Consider the following 15,941-nt stretch of genomic DNA (forward strand, 5'->3'; position numbering starts at 1 on the left):
ATCCATTCTCACCCCGACACCATCCACTCTCAACCCAACACCATCCACGCCCACCCCAACCCCATCCACTCTCACCCCTACAACATCCACGCTCACCCCTACCACATCCACCATCACCCCAACACCATCCACGCTCACCGCTACAACATCCAACCTCACTCCTACACCATCTACTCTCACTTCTACAACATCCACGCTCAACCCTACACCATCCACCCTCACCCCACAACATCCACTCTCACCCCTACACCTTCCACGCTCACCTTTATAACATCCACTCTCACCCCTACACCATCCACGCTCACCCCTACAACATCCACGCTCACTCCTGCAACATCCACGCTCACCCCAACACCATCCACGCTCACCTTTACAATGTCCACGCTCACTCCTATACCATCCACGCTCACGCCTACACCATCCACGCTCACCCCTACACCATCCACGCTCACCCCTACACCATCCACGTTTACTCCTACAACACCCACGCTCACTCCTGCAACATCCACGCTCACCTCGCCAACATCCACACTCACCCCAACACCATCCACGCTCACCCCAACCCCATTCACTCTCACCCCTACAACATCCACGCTCACTCCACCATCCATGCTCACCTTTACAACCCCCACTCTCACGCCCTACACCATCTATGCTCACTCCTACATCATCCATGCTCACCTTTACAACGTCCACGCTCACTCCTACACCATCCAAGCTCACCCCTACACCATCCACGCTCACCCCTACAATAGCCGCGCTCACCCCTACACCATCCACGCTCACCCCTACAACATTCACGCTCACTCCTGCAATATCCACGCTCACCCCTGCAACATCCACGCTCACCCCCTAACCATCTACGCTCACTCCTACATCATCCATGCTCACCTTTACAATGTCCACGCTCACCCCTACACCATCCACACTCACCCCTACACCATCCACGTTTACTCCTACAACACCCACGCTCACTCCTTCAACATCCACGCTCTCTCATACAAAATACACGCTCACTCCTGCAACATCCACACTCACCCCTACACCATCCACGCTCACCCCTACAATAGCCATGCTCACCTTTACACCATCCACGCTCGCCTCTACAACATCCACGCTCACCCCTACACCATCCACGCTCACCACTACACCATCCACGCTTTCCCCTATACCATGCACACTCACATCTACACCGTCCATGCTCACTCATACAACATCCACTCTCACCCCTACACCTTCCACTCTCACCTTTACAACATCCACTCTCACCCCTACACCATCCACGCTCACCCCTACAACATCCACGCTCACTCCTGCAACATCCACGCTCACCCCTACACCATCCACGCTCACCCCTACACCATCCACGCTCACCTCTCCAACATCCATACTCACCCCGACACCATCCACTCTCACCCCGACACCATCCACTCTCACCCCCCACACCATCCACGACCACCCCAACCCCATCCACTCTCACCCCTACAACATCCACGCTCACCTTTACAACCTCCACGCTCACCCCCTACACCATCTACGCTCACCTCTACACCATCCACGCTCACCCCTACACCATCCACGCTCACTCCTACACCATCCAAGCTCACCCCTACACCATCCACGCTCACCCCTACAATAGCCACGCTCACCCCTACACCATCCACGCTCACCCCTACAATAGCCACGCTCACCCCTACACCATTCACGCTCACCCCTACACCATTCACGCTCACCTCTACAACATCCACGCTCACCCCTACACAATCCACGCTCACCACTACACCATCCACGCTTTCCCCTATACCATCCACACATCTACACCGTCCATGCTCACTCATACAACATCCACTCTCACCCCTACACCATCCACGCTCACCTTTACAACATCCACTCTCACCCCTACACCATCCACTCTCACCCCTACAACATCCACGCTCACTCCTGCAACATCCACGCTCACCTCTCCAACATCCATTCTCACCCCGACACCATCCACTCTCAACCCAACACCATCCACGCCCACCCCAACCCCATCCACTCTCACCCCTACAACATCCACGCTCACCCCTACCACATCCACCATCACCCCAACACCATCCACGCTCACCGCTACAACATCCAACCTCACTCCTACACCATCTACTCTCACTTCTACAACATCCACGCTCAACCCTACACCATCCACCCTCACCCCACAACATCCACTCTCACCCCTACACCTTCCACGCTCACCTTTATAACATCCACTCTCACCCCTACACAATCCACGCTCACCCCTACAACATCCACGCTCACTCCTGCAACATCCACGCTCACCCCAACACCATCCACGCTCACCTTTACAATGTCCACGCTCACTCCTATACCATCCACGCTCACGCCTACACCATCCACGCTCACCCCTACACCATCCACGCTCACCCCTACACCATCCACGTTTACTCCTACAACACCCACGCTCACTCCTGCAACATCCACGCTCACCTCGCCAACATCCACACTCACCCCAACACCATCCACGCTCACCCCAACCCCATTCACTCTCACCCCTACAACATCCACGCTCACTCCACCATCCATGCTCACCTTTACAACCCCCACTCTCACGCCCTACACCATCTATGCTCACTCCTACATCATCCATGCTCACCTTTACAACGTCCACGCTCACTCCTACACCATCCAAGCTCACCCCTACACCATCCACGCTCACCCCTACAATAGCCACGCTCACCCCTACACCATCCACGCTCACCCCTACAACATTCACGCTCACTCCTGCAATATCCACGCTCACCCCTGCAACATCCACGCTCACCCCCTAACCATCTACGCTCACTCCTACATCATCCATGCTCACCTTTACAATGTCCACGCTCACCCCTACACCATCCAAACTCACCCCTACACCATCCACGTTTACTCCTACAACACCCACGCTCACTCCTGCAACATCCACGCTCTCTCATACAAAATACACGCTCACTCCTGCAACATCCACACTCACCCCTACACCATCCACGCTCACCCCTACAATAGCCACTCTCACCCCTACACCATCCACGCTCACCCCTACAACATCCACGCTCACCCCTACACCATCCACGCTCACCTCTCCAACATCCATACTCACCCCGACACCATCCACTCTCACCCCGACACCATCCACTCTCACCCCCCACACCATCCACGACCACCCCAACCCCATCCACTCTCACCCCTACAACATCCACGCTCACCTTTACAACCTCCACGCTCACCCCCTACACCATCTACGCTCACCTCTACACCATCCACGCTCACCCCTACACCATCCACGCTCACTCCTACACCATCCAAGCTCACCCCTACACCATCCACGCTCACCCCTACAATAGCCACGCTCACCCCTACACCATCCACGCTCACCCCTACAATAGCCACGCTCACCCCTACACCATTCACGCTCACCTCTACAACATCCACGCTCACCCCTACACAATCCACGCTCACCACTACACCATCCACGCTTTCCCCTATACCATCCACACATCTACACCGTCCATGCTCACTCATACAACATCCACTCTCACCCCTACACCATCCACGCTCACCTTTACAACATCCACTCTCACCCCTACACCATCCACTCTCACCCCTACAACATCCACGCTCACTCCTGCAACATCCACGCTCACCTCTCCAACATCCATTCTCACCCCGACACCATCCACTCTCAACCCAACACCATCCACGCCCACCCCAACCCCATCCACTCTCACCCCTACAACATCCACGCTCACCCCTACCACATCCACCATCACCCCAACACCATCCACGCTCACCGCTACAACATCCAACCTCACTCCTACACCATCTACTCTCACTTCTACAACATCCACGCTCACCCCTACACCATCCACCCTCACCCCACAACATCCACTCTCACCCCTACACCTTCCACGCTCACCTTTATAACATCCACTCTCACCCCTACACCATCCACGCTCACCCCTACAACATCCACGCTCACTCCTGCAACATCCACGCTCACCCCAACACCATCCACGCTCACCTTTACAATGTCCACGCTCACTCCTATACCATCCACGCTCACGCCTACACCATCCACGCTCACCCCTACACCATCCACGCTCACCCCTACACCATCCACGTTTACTCCTACAACACCCACGCTCACTCCTGCAACATCCACGCTCACCTCGCCAACATCCACACTCACCCCAACACCATCCACGCTCACCCCAACCCCATTCACTCTCACCCCTGCAACATCCACGCTCACTCCACCATCCATGCTCACCTTTACAACCCCCACTCTCACGCCCTACACCATCTATGCTCACTCCTACATCATCCATGCTCACCTTTACAACGTCCACGCTCACTCCTACACCATCCAAGCTCACCCCTACACCATCCACGCTCACCCCTACAATAGCCACGCTCACCCCTACACCATCCACGCTCACCCCTACAACATTCACGCTCACTCCTGCAATATCCACGCTCACCCCTGCAACATCCACGCTCACCCCCTAACCATCTACGCTCACTCCTACATCATCCATGCTCACCTTTACAATGTCCACGCTCACCCCTACACCATCCACACTCACCCCTACACCATCCACGTTTACTCCTACAACACCCACGCTCACTCCTGCAACATCCACGCTCTCTCATACAAAATACACGCTCACTCCTGCAACATCCACACTCACCCCTACACCATCCACGCTCACCCCTACAATAGCCACTCTCACCCCTACACCATCCACGCTCACCCCTACAACATCCACGCTCACTCCTGCAACATCCACGCTCACCCCTACACCATCCACGCTCACCTTTACAACATCCACTCTCACCCCTACACCATCCACTCTCACCCCTACAACATCCACGCTCACTCCTGCAACATCCACGCTCACCTCTCCAACATCCATTCTCACCCCGACACCATCCACTCTCAACCCAACACCATCCACGCCCACCCCAACCCCATCCACTCTCACCCCTACAACATCCACGCTCACCCCTACCACATCCACCATCACCCCAACACCATCCACGCTCACCGCTACAACATCCAACCTCACTCCTACACCATCTACTCTCACTTCTACAACATCCACGCTCACCCCTACACCATCCACCCTCACCCCACAACATCCACTCTCACCCCTCCACCATCCACGCTCACCTTTATAACATCCACTCTCACCCCTACACCATCCACGCTCACCCCTACAACATCCACGCTCACTCCTGCAACATCCACGCTCACCCCAACACCATCCACGCTCACCTTTACAATGTCCACTCTCACTCCTATACCATCCACGCTCACGCCTACACCATCCACGCTCACCCCTACACCATCCACGCTCACTCCTACACCATCCACGCTCACCCCTACACCATTCACGCTCACCCCTACCACATCCACGCTCACCCCCACCACATCCACTCTCACCCCTACACCATCCACGCTCACCACTACACCATCCATGCTTTCCCCTATACCATGCACACTCACCTCTACACCGTGCATGCTCACTCATACAACATCCACTCTCACCACTACACCATCCACGCTCACCTTTACAACATCCACTCTCACCCCTACACCATCCACGCTCACCCCTACAACATTCACGCTCACTCCTGCAACATTCACGCTCACCCCTGCAACATCAACGCTCACCTCGCCAACATCCACACTCACCCTAACACCATCCACGCCCACCCCAACCCCATTCACTCTCACCCCTACAACATCCACGCTCACTCCTACACCATCCATGCTCACCTTTACAACCTCCACGCTCACCCCCTACACCATCTACACTCACTCCTACATCATCCATGCTCACTTTTACAACGTCCATGCTCACCCCTACACCATCCACGCTCACCCCTACACCATCCACGTTTTCTCCTACAACACCCACGCTCACTCCTGCAACATCCACGCTCACCCCTACACCATCCACCCTCACCCCTTCAACATCCACGCTCTCTCATACAAAATCCACGCTCACTCCTGCAACTTCCACGCTCACCCCAACACCATCCACGCTCACCCCTACAATAGCCACGCTCACCCCTACACCATTCACGCTCACCTCTACACCATCCACGCTTTCCCCTATACCATCCACACATCTACACCGTCCATGCTCACTCATACAACATCCACTCTCACCCCTACACCATCCACGCTCACCTTTACAACATCCACTCTCACCCCTACACCATCCACTCTCACCCCTACAACATCCACGCTCACTCCTGCAACATCCACGCTCACCTCTCCAACATCCATTCTCACCCCGACACCATCCATTCTCACCCCAACACCATCCACGCCCACCCCAACCCCATCAACTCTCACCCCTACAACATCCACGCTCACCCCTACCACATCCACCATCACCCCAACACCATCCACGCTCACCGCTACAACATCCAACCTCACTCCTACACCATCTACTCTCACTTCTACAACATCCACGCTCACTCCTACACCATCCACCCTCACCCCACAACATCCACTCTCACCCCTACACCATCCACGCTCACCTTTATAACATCCACTCTCACCCCTACACCATCCACGCTCACCCCTACAACATCCACGCTCACTCCTGCAACATCCACGCTCACCCCAACACCATCCACGCTCACCTTTACAATGTCCACGCTCACTCCTATACCATCCACGCTCACGCCTACACCATCCACGCTCACCCCTACACCATCCACGCTCACTCCTACACCATCCACGCTCACCCCTACACCATCCACGCTCACCCCTACCACATCCACGCTCACCCCCACCACATCCACTCTCACCCCTACACCATCCACGCTCACCACTACACCATCCATGCTTTCCCCTATACCATGCACACTCACCTCTACACCGTGCATGCTCACTCATACAACATCCACTCTCACCACTACACCATCCACGCTCACCTTTACAACATCCACTCTCACCCCTACACCATCCACGCTCACCCCTACAACATTCACGCTCACTCCTGCAACATTCACGCTCACCCCTGCAACATCAACGCTCACCTCGCCAACATCCACACTCACCCTAACACCATCCACGCCCACCCCAACCCCATTCACTCTCACCCCTACAACATCCACGCTCACTCCTACACCATCCATGCTCACCTTTACAACCTCCACGCTCACCCCCTACATCATCTACACTCACTCCTACATCATCCATGCTCACTTTTACAACGTCCATGCTCACCCCTACACCATCCACGCTCACCCCTACACCATCCACGTTTTCTCCTACAACACCCACGCTCACTCCTGCAACATCCACGCTCACCCCTACACCATCCACCCTCACCCCTTGAACATCCACGCTCTCTCATACAAAATCCACGCTCACTCCTGCAACTTCCACGCTCACCCCAACACCATCCACGCTCACCCCTACAATAGCCACGCTCACCCCTACACCATTCACGCTCACCTCTACACCATCCACGCTTTCCTCTATACCATCCACACATCTACACCGTCCATGCTCACTCATACAACATCCACTCTCACCCCTACACCATCCACGCTCACCTTTACAACATCCACTCTCACCCCTACACCATCCACTCTCACCCCTACAACATCCACGCTCACTCCTGCAACATCCACGCTCACCTCTCCAACATCCATTCTCACCCCGACACCATCCATTCTCACCCCAACACCATCCACGCCCACCCCAACCCCATCAACTCTCACCCCTACAACATCCACGCTCACCCCTACCACATCCACCATCACCCCAACACCATCCACGCTCACCGCTACAACATCCAACCTCACTCCTACACCATCTACTCTCACTTCTACAACATCCACGCTCACCCCTACACCATCCACCCTCACCCCACAACATCCACTCTCACCCCTACACCATCCACGCTCACCTTGACAACTTCCACTCTCACCCCTACACCATCCACGCTCACCCCTACAACATCCAAGCTCACTCCTGCAACATCCACGCTCACCCCTACACCATCCACGATCACTTCTCCAACATCCATACTCACCCCGACACCATCCACTCTCACCCCGACATCATCCACTCTCACCCCGACACCATCCACTCTCACCCCAACACCATCCACGCCACACCCAACCCCATCCATTCTCATCCCTACAACATCCACGCTCACCCCTACACCATCCACGCTCATCCCTACACCATCCACGCTCATCCCTACACCATCCACGCTCACTCCTACACCATCCACGTTTACTCCTACAACACCCACGCTCACTCCGGCAACATCCACGCTCACCCCTACACCATCCACACTCACCCCTACAACATCCACGCTCACCCCTACAATAGCCACGCTCACCCTTACACCATCCACGCTCACCTCTACAACATCCACGCTCACCCCTACACCATCCACGCTCACCACTACGCCATCCACGCTTTCCCCTATACCATCCACACTCACATCTACACTGTCCATGCTCACTCATACAACATCCACTCTCACCCCTACACCATCCACGCTCACCTTTACAACATCCACTCTCAACCCTACACCATCCACGCTCACCCCTACAACATCCACGCTCACTCCTGCAACATCCACGCTCACTCCTACACCATCCATGCTCACCTCTCCAACATCCATACTCACCCCGACACCATCCACTCTCACCGCGACACCATCCACGCTCACTCCTACACCATCCACGCTCACCTTTACAACCTCCACGCTCGCCTTTACAACCTCCACGCTCACCCCCTACACCATCTTCGCTCACTCCTGCAACATCCACTCTCGCCCCTACAATATCCACGCTCACCCCTACACCAGCCACGCTCACCCCTACACCATCCACGCTCACTCCTACACCAGCCACTCTCACCTCTCCAACATCCATACTCACCCCGACACCATCCACTCTCACCGCGACACCATCCACTCTCACACCCCACTCCATCCACGCCCCCTTCTTGGGTGTCTGTATATACATCTGGGGTTATGTGTTTCCTCTCTCTCGTAAATTTATCTCTTCTGTACCTGATGATGACTGCTTGTGTTGCAACCGAAACGTCGTACGCTATTGTTATTTTATTATTTTTTATTTATACGTGACTTTACCGAAAAAAACAAAGAGTAATTCTTGCAGTCACGAAAGCTTCGAATCAAGTCATCCAGACTGTTTGATGCCACTCTTTTGGGGATCAACCAGGAGCACAGAATAAAGGTTTTATGAGCGATGACCTCCAAAAGTATAGTTGAATGTTGATTGTTTTATACATCTGAATGTGCGACAGGTCTTTCCAAGCATGGCCTACGACCATATCACCCTGAATGCGCCCGATCTCGTCTGATCTCGGAAACTAAGCAGGGTCGAGTCTGGTTAGTACTTGGATGGGAGACTGCCTGGGAATAGCAGGTGTTGTATGCTTTTGTTTACTTGGATCTGGATGGGTCGCTTTTTACACTTCGACTCATCCAGTGAGTGCACCTGCCAATTTCACGTCGATATGGTGTACTGCATTGGGATCAATATTTTCTTGTAAAATAATGTTTGATGCCACTCTTTTGGGGCTCAACCAGGAGCTCAGAAACAGGTCCCTGCAGGGTGGGCTGGTAGGACAAGTCTCTGCGCTGTCTATTACTGATTTTATACACCCAACAGCACGAGATTTCACTTCGTTAAAGTATTGAAAGGGGACGGACGGACGTACGGACACATTAATCTATTGCAGGCTGGTACACTCAGTTTACAACTTCGTTCCTACCAGTATAAAGGTTTTTTGAGCGATGACCTCCAGAAGTAAAGTTGAATGTTGATTGTTTTATACATCTGAATGTGCGACAGGTCTTTCCAAGCATGGCCTACGACCATATCACCCTGAATGCGCCCGATCTCGTCTGATCTCGGAAGCTAAGCACGGTCGAGTCTGGTTAGTACTTGGATGGGAGACTGCCTGGGAATACCAGGTGTTGTAGGCTTTTGTATATTTGGATCTGGATGGGTCGCTTTTTACACTTCCACTCATCCAGTGAGTGCACCTGCCAATTTCACATCGATATGGTGTACTGCATTGGGATCAATATTTTCTCGTAAAATACTGTTTGATACCACTCTTTCGAGGCTAAACCAGGAGCTCAGAATAAACGTTTTCATGAGCGATAACCTCCAGTAGTATAGTTGAATGTTGATTGTTTTATACATATGAGTGTTCGACAGGTCTCTGCAAGCACGGCCTACGTCCATATCACCCTGAATGCGCCCGAACTCGTCTGATCTCGGAAGCTAAGCAGGGTCGAGCCTGGTTAGTACTTGGATGCGAGACTGCCTGGGAATACCTGGTGTTGTAGGCTTTTGCATTGTTATATCTGGATGGGTCGCTTTTTACACTTCGACTCATCCAGACTGTTTGATGCCACTCTTTCGGGGCTCAACCAGGAGCTCAGAATATAAGTATTCATGAACGATGATTTCCAGAAATATAGTTGAACTTTAATTGTTTCATACATCTGAATGTGCGACAGGTGTGTGCAAGCATGGCCTACGACCATATCACCCTGAATGCGCCCAATCTTGTCTGATCTCGGAAGCTAAGCAGGGTCGAGCATGGTGAGTACTTGGATGGCAGACTGCCTAGGAACACCAGGTGTTGTAGGATTTTGTATTTTTGGATCTGGATGGGTCGCTTTTTACACTTCGACTCATCCAGTGAGTGCACGTGCCAATTTCACGTCGATATGGTGTACTGCATTGGGATCAATATTTTATCGTAAAATAATGTTTGATGCCACTCTTTCGGGGCTCAACCAGGAGCTCAGAATAAAGGTTTTATGAGCGATGACCTCCAGAAGTATAGTTGAATGTTGATTGTTTTATACATCTGAATGTGCGACAGGTCTTTCCAAGCATGGCCTACGACCATATCACCCTGAATGCGCCCGATCTCGTCTAATCTCGGAAGCTAAGCAGAGTCGAGCCTGGTTAGTACTTGGATGGGAGACTGCCTGGGAATACCAGGTGTTGTAGGCTTTTGCATTGTTGTATCTGGATGGGTCGCTTTTTACACTTCGACTCATCCAGTGAGTGCACCTGCCAATTTCACGTCGATATGGTGTACTGCATTGGGATCAATATTTTATTGTAAAATACTGTTTGATGCTACTCATTCGGGGCTAAACCAGGAGCTCAGAATAAACGTTTTCATGAGCGATGACGCCGACGTGTTCAGTGAGCACGATTCGGATGTGGGCCGGACTGACCTTGTTAAGCACCAAATTGGCACCGGTGCCGCCCAACCAATTAAACTCCCCACATACCGAGTGGGCGCGCCTGAACGGGCCCAGATTAAAGATGCCATCGTGGAAATGCTCCGAGATAACATAATCCAGCCCTCAGCTAGCCCCTGGTCTGCCCCGGTGGTACTGGTGATGAAAAAGGATGGGTCGACCCGGTTTTGTGTTGATTACCGAAAGTTGAACGCAGTCACCCTCGGCGATGCCTTCCCCATCCCCCGCATCGATGACACCTTTGACAGCCTCGCGGTGGCGCGGTATTTTTCCACCCTCGATCTAGCATCCGGGTACTGGCAGGTGGATATGGCGGAGGAGGATCGGCCAATGACTGCATTTACCAAACCGATGGGACTGTTTGAGTTTCGGATACTCCCGTTCGGACTCACTAATGTGCCTGCGACGTTCCAGTGGTTGATGGAGCTGGTGATGCGGGGCTTGCAGTGGGAACAGTGCCTAATTTACCTGGATGACGTGATAGTGTTCAGTATATCTCTGTCTGAGGACTGGTCCAGGTTATGAGAGGTGTTCCAGCGACTGCGAGCCGCCCATCTCAAACTCAAGCCACGTAAGTGTTATGTTGCGCAGCACAAGGTGGGGTACCTTGGACACCGAATCAGCGAGGCAGGGTTGCGCACCGATCCGGAGAAGGTACGCGCCATAGTGGAATGGCCATGGCCAAGGAACCTGACGGAGATCAGGTCATTCTTGGGGCTCGCCACCTATTATCATCGATTTGTAAAGGGATTCAGCGAGATTGCACGCCCCCTCACCCAACTCACTTCCCCTAAGAACCCTTATCAGTGGACGGAGGCCGCCTGACGGCCTTCACCACCCTCAAAGACCACCTCACCCATACCCCCACCCTGGCTTTCCCGGATTTTTCCACCGATTTGATTTTGGACACCGACGCCTGCAGCTATGAGCTGGGCGCGGTGTTGTCACAGGTGCAGGATGGGATGGAGCGGGCCATCGCATACGCCAGCTGGACCCTGAGCAGGGCCGAGCTGAACTATTGCGTGACCCGTCAGGAACTGTATGCCGTGATCTTCACATGTAAACAGTTCTGGCCGTATTTGTATGGCAGAAAATGTCGGGTGCGGAGTGACCATTATGCTCTGCAGCTCCATCTCAAATTCAAGAAACCGCGGGGGCAGATGACCCGATGGCTGGCGCAGCTGCAGGAATACAACCTGCAGATCGAGTACCGGGCTGGGCGGATGCACGAAAATGTGGACACCTTGTCGAGGCAGCCCATGGTGTGCGCCGAGACGAGGGCGGAGGAGGCCTGCCCATGCGTCATGGGGGACGCTGCCAACAGGCAACGCCCCCCCGGGAGCGCACTGAGACCCCCCTCTCACGAGAGAGAGTGCAGTATGCGCCGCGGAGACCCCTACAGAAGGAGCCGACGGACTGCCCCACCCTGACCGGGCGGATCCAAGAGGACGTCAGCTGCGCCTTCCCGGGCCTGGACGACGAGCAGTTGAGACAGACCCAGCAACGGGACCCGGATCTGGCGGCAGTGGAAGCGGCCCTGCGGGAAAAGAAGAGCACCCTACCAGGACCCTGGAGTGGTTTGTATGCCCGGTTGTGTGTGCAGAACGGGGTGGTAAGAGGGTGCATCTGTGTTCCCGCCCAGGTGCGACCCCAGCTGCTATGGCTGGTGCACGACCACCTGCTCGGGGGCCATGATGGGGAACGGCGCACTAGGGAGACCCTGCGTCGCCAATATCTCTGGCCCAAATTGGCGCAAGACGTGGCCGCCTGGGTACAGGGCTGCCGCGCGTGTCAGCAATGTGGGCCGAAAGCGGCGCAATATCAGGTACCCCTGAGGCCGTTCCGCGTCAGTCGGACAAACCAGCTGGTTGGGATCGACCTACAGGGGCCATTTCCGCGATCCCACCGGTGGAGTATTTCGCACGCTATCCCGTGGCGGTGGCCATCCCCGATAAGACGGCCCTTGTGGTGGCCTGGGCATTCGTGGAGCACTACGTACTTAAGCACGGGATCTCCGAATGGGTCATTACCGAGCAAGGTAGTGAGTTCGAGGCAGAGCTGTTTCAGGTGCTGTGCCGCGAGTTCGGAATCCAGAAGGACCGAACCACGGCGTACCACCCCCAGGTGAACGGTATGGTGGAGCGTATGAACCAGACCTTAGCTGGGAAGCTCAAATGCATGGTGGCCGCAACTCAGCAGGACTGGGACGAACACCTCCCCTATGCCCTGTTCTCCTACGCCACCACAGTACACACGTCTACGGGACAGACCCTGTTCCTAATGATGTGTGGCCGTGAGTCTCGTCTACCTGCAGATCTGCTGTTCGGCGTTCCCCCACTGCAACGGGATGAGGGGAGCCGCCCCGTGGAGCACCTGATGGAGACTCTGCGAGGGGCCCGGGGCCGGGCCTACCCACAAGGAGAGGCCGCGCATCGGCACCAAGAGCAGGGCGCCCGGCCCCTTATGGAGCCCCCCTTCTACTCGGCGGGCTCTAACGTGTGGCTATACACCCCTCGTGTCGGGGCTGGACAGCTGGGGAAACTGACCACCTACTGGCGCGGACCCTGGACCGTGGGGCGGCAGATCTCCCCCTGGACGGTGCTGATTCAGGGCGGAGACAGGGGCCGAGAGATGGTGGTCAACGTCCGCCAATTAAAACCATGGAAGGCAGCCCCAGCAAGGGAGAACCCCGCAGTTTGGGTACCCCGAAATCCCGGGGTCCCAACACCCTCCATGCTCGGCCCCGAGGGGTCACGGCCCAGGCTGGGGGGGGCGGGGACGATGGCACCTAAACCCTGCTGCCTCTGAGTTTGTTCCCCAGCCCACAGGTGCCGAGGGACGAGAGGAGCCATTGGAATGGAGGAAGAGACCGCCGCTAAAAGCCCAAAAGACGGAGCCACCACCCCCGAGGCCAGCCACGAGGGCCGGGCGAGTCCCGCGGACCCCGCGGCGCTACCTCGTGGGGGCAACCCAGGCGAGATGCTCCAGTCAACCCGGGACGGAGACTGGCACCTCGGCGGGCTATGTGGTGCCATAGCAGCGAAGCCACTCCGTCGGAGCCATGCCTGCAACGCCACCACGGGAGAGCGTGCAGGCCGAAGCTGCTTCTCCCTCACCATCCCCAAAATGAGCACACACAACACACACACCCCCCACGTAGGACCTCGTGGGGAAGTCACCTGGCCTCCAGGTTTTCACCCAGGGGCCTTCTTCGTAGGGACATCCCTCACGGTTTCCTGGGGCCAGGGAATTGTCCGACTTCCCCCAGGTTGAATTACACCACAGAGCCGTGAATTGACGTGCAATTGCATGCTCACGACAAGGCTACTCAGTCACCGCGGTTAGGTCCACACGAGCACCAGGGGAAGCATCCGATTGGCCGGCAAAGTACGCTTGCACGCCGTGGCCAATGGCAACGGCCCAACGGCGGCCCCTGTTGATGGGTAGAGAGGGAAGCGGACGTCTGTGAAGGCACCGAGGTGGGCGCACCAATGGCGGTGGGGTATCGCGGGTTAGCCGGGCAGACCTTTGATGTAGAGAGGGATAAAATGGGAGAGGAGAGCGACGATGGGGGTTCGCGTTCTCCTCAAATGAGCGATCGGAGCAGTCAGCTTGCCGGCCACTGGGTCGTCCGTGGGACGAGTATCAGCGAAGCCAGGCCCCGCTCCCCGCAAGAACCTCGTGCAGCCTCGTCTCTCCGCGACGGCCCACGCATCGGAGGCGAAATGTGAGTACGAAAGCGAGAGTGGGGAGTTTCACTCCAAGGGGACGAGGTAGATCAGGTTTAGACCATCGAGAGATAGGTTAAACCTGCCCTGCTGACCCGGACTGACTTGGGTAATAGTAGCCCACAGACACGCCAGGAATAAATCGTCAGTGATCAACAAACCTTGTGTGGTTTCTGCGAGTGTGGAACGGGCACATGGTGGTGTGAGTCCGCTCGTCGTGGTACGGGGATTTGCACGTGGGTAACTCTGTTGAGGCGGCCATTGTGTGCGGGCCCGACCGGGGTTCCTGCGTCGTACCCTGTGTTTGTGCGCGAGTGTGTATTTACCCACGTGTTTGCGCTCGCCCCTGCGCGTAGCTCGTGATTAGCGTGTGTGTGTGGCGAGCGGCGGCGGACTCGTACAGGGGCACGTGAGGTTACTCATCCGCCCTTGTGTTTAACGTGTGCGTCAGGTAGACAGGCGGCGTACACGCAAAATTATCCATACTGCCTTTGTTTAGCCTGTGCCCGCGGTGAGCGACGGTGGACTCGCCTGGGTACACGTGGGATTATCCCTACAGCCCTTTAAACAATCTCCATTGCCCGCCCTCGGTGGCAACGCGTGTGCGAAGGACGTCATTGCCCTCTGACCCCCGGTTCAGCGCGTGAGAGTGGTGCGTGGGGTTGTGTGAACGGATACGTCGCGTTTGAGTGGCTGAGAAGCGACAGATTGATTCCAGGCAGCCATGCGCCAGCCCCGAGCTATGCCCCCCAAACAGAACCTGCGGACCCGAGGGGCTCCGGCGCGAGGAGAGGAGCTGGGGAGCAGTAGCCCTCTCCCCACGAGTGAGCAGTTGGATAGCGGTGGCTCTCACATGAGCGAGGAGTCCGGAACC

The 15,941-nt window shown here is 55.5% G+C and overlaps 4 non-coding genes and 1 pseudogene across 4 annotated transcripts; all 5 read left to right on the forward strand.

Annotated features, from left to right (window-relative positions):
• Positions 1 to 9,364: 9,364 nt before the first annotated feature.
• LOC142907574 (5S ribosomal RNA) lies at positions 9,365 to 9,483 on the forward strand. Its single transcript, XR_012931100.1, has one exon. It is a non-coding gene; the product is annotated as a 5S ribosomal RNA (ribosomal RNA).
• Positions 9,484 to 9,915: 432 nt separating this feature from the next.
• LOC142907544 (5S ribosomal RNA) lies at positions 9,916 to 10,034 on the forward strand. The gene has a single exon (XR_012931070.1). It is a non-coding gene; the product is annotated as a 5S ribosomal RNA (ribosomal RNA).
• A 253-nt stretch (positions 10,035 to 10,287) lies between these two features.
• LOC142907566 (5S ribosomal RNA) lies at positions 10,288 to 10,406 on the forward strand. The gene has a single exon (XR_012931092.1). It is a non-coding gene; the product is annotated as a 5S ribosomal RNA (ribosomal RNA).
• Positions 10,407 to 10,592: 186 nt separating this feature from the next.
• Positions 10,593 to 10,711, forward strand: LOC142907537 (5S ribosomal RNA; annotated as a pseudogene).
• A 252-nt stretch (positions 10,712 to 10,963) lies between these two features.
• Positions 10,964 to 11,082, forward strand: LOC142907557 (5S ribosomal RNA). Its single transcript, XR_012931083.1, has one exon. It is a non-coding gene; the product is annotated as a 5S ribosomal RNA (ribosomal RNA).
• The last annotated feature ends 4,859 nt before the right edge of the window (positions 11,083 to 15,941 follow it).

Source organism: Petromyzon marinus, chromosome 79 (genome assembly GCF_048934315.1).
Source record: "Petromyzon marinus isolate PM22_M1 ecotype Great Lakes invasive population chromosome 79, UKy_Petmar_22M1.pri1.0, whole genome shotgun sequence".
Taxonomy (NCBI): Eukaryota; Metazoa; Chordata; class Hyperoartia; order Petromyzontiformes; family Petromyzontidae; genus Petromyzon; species Petromyzon marinus.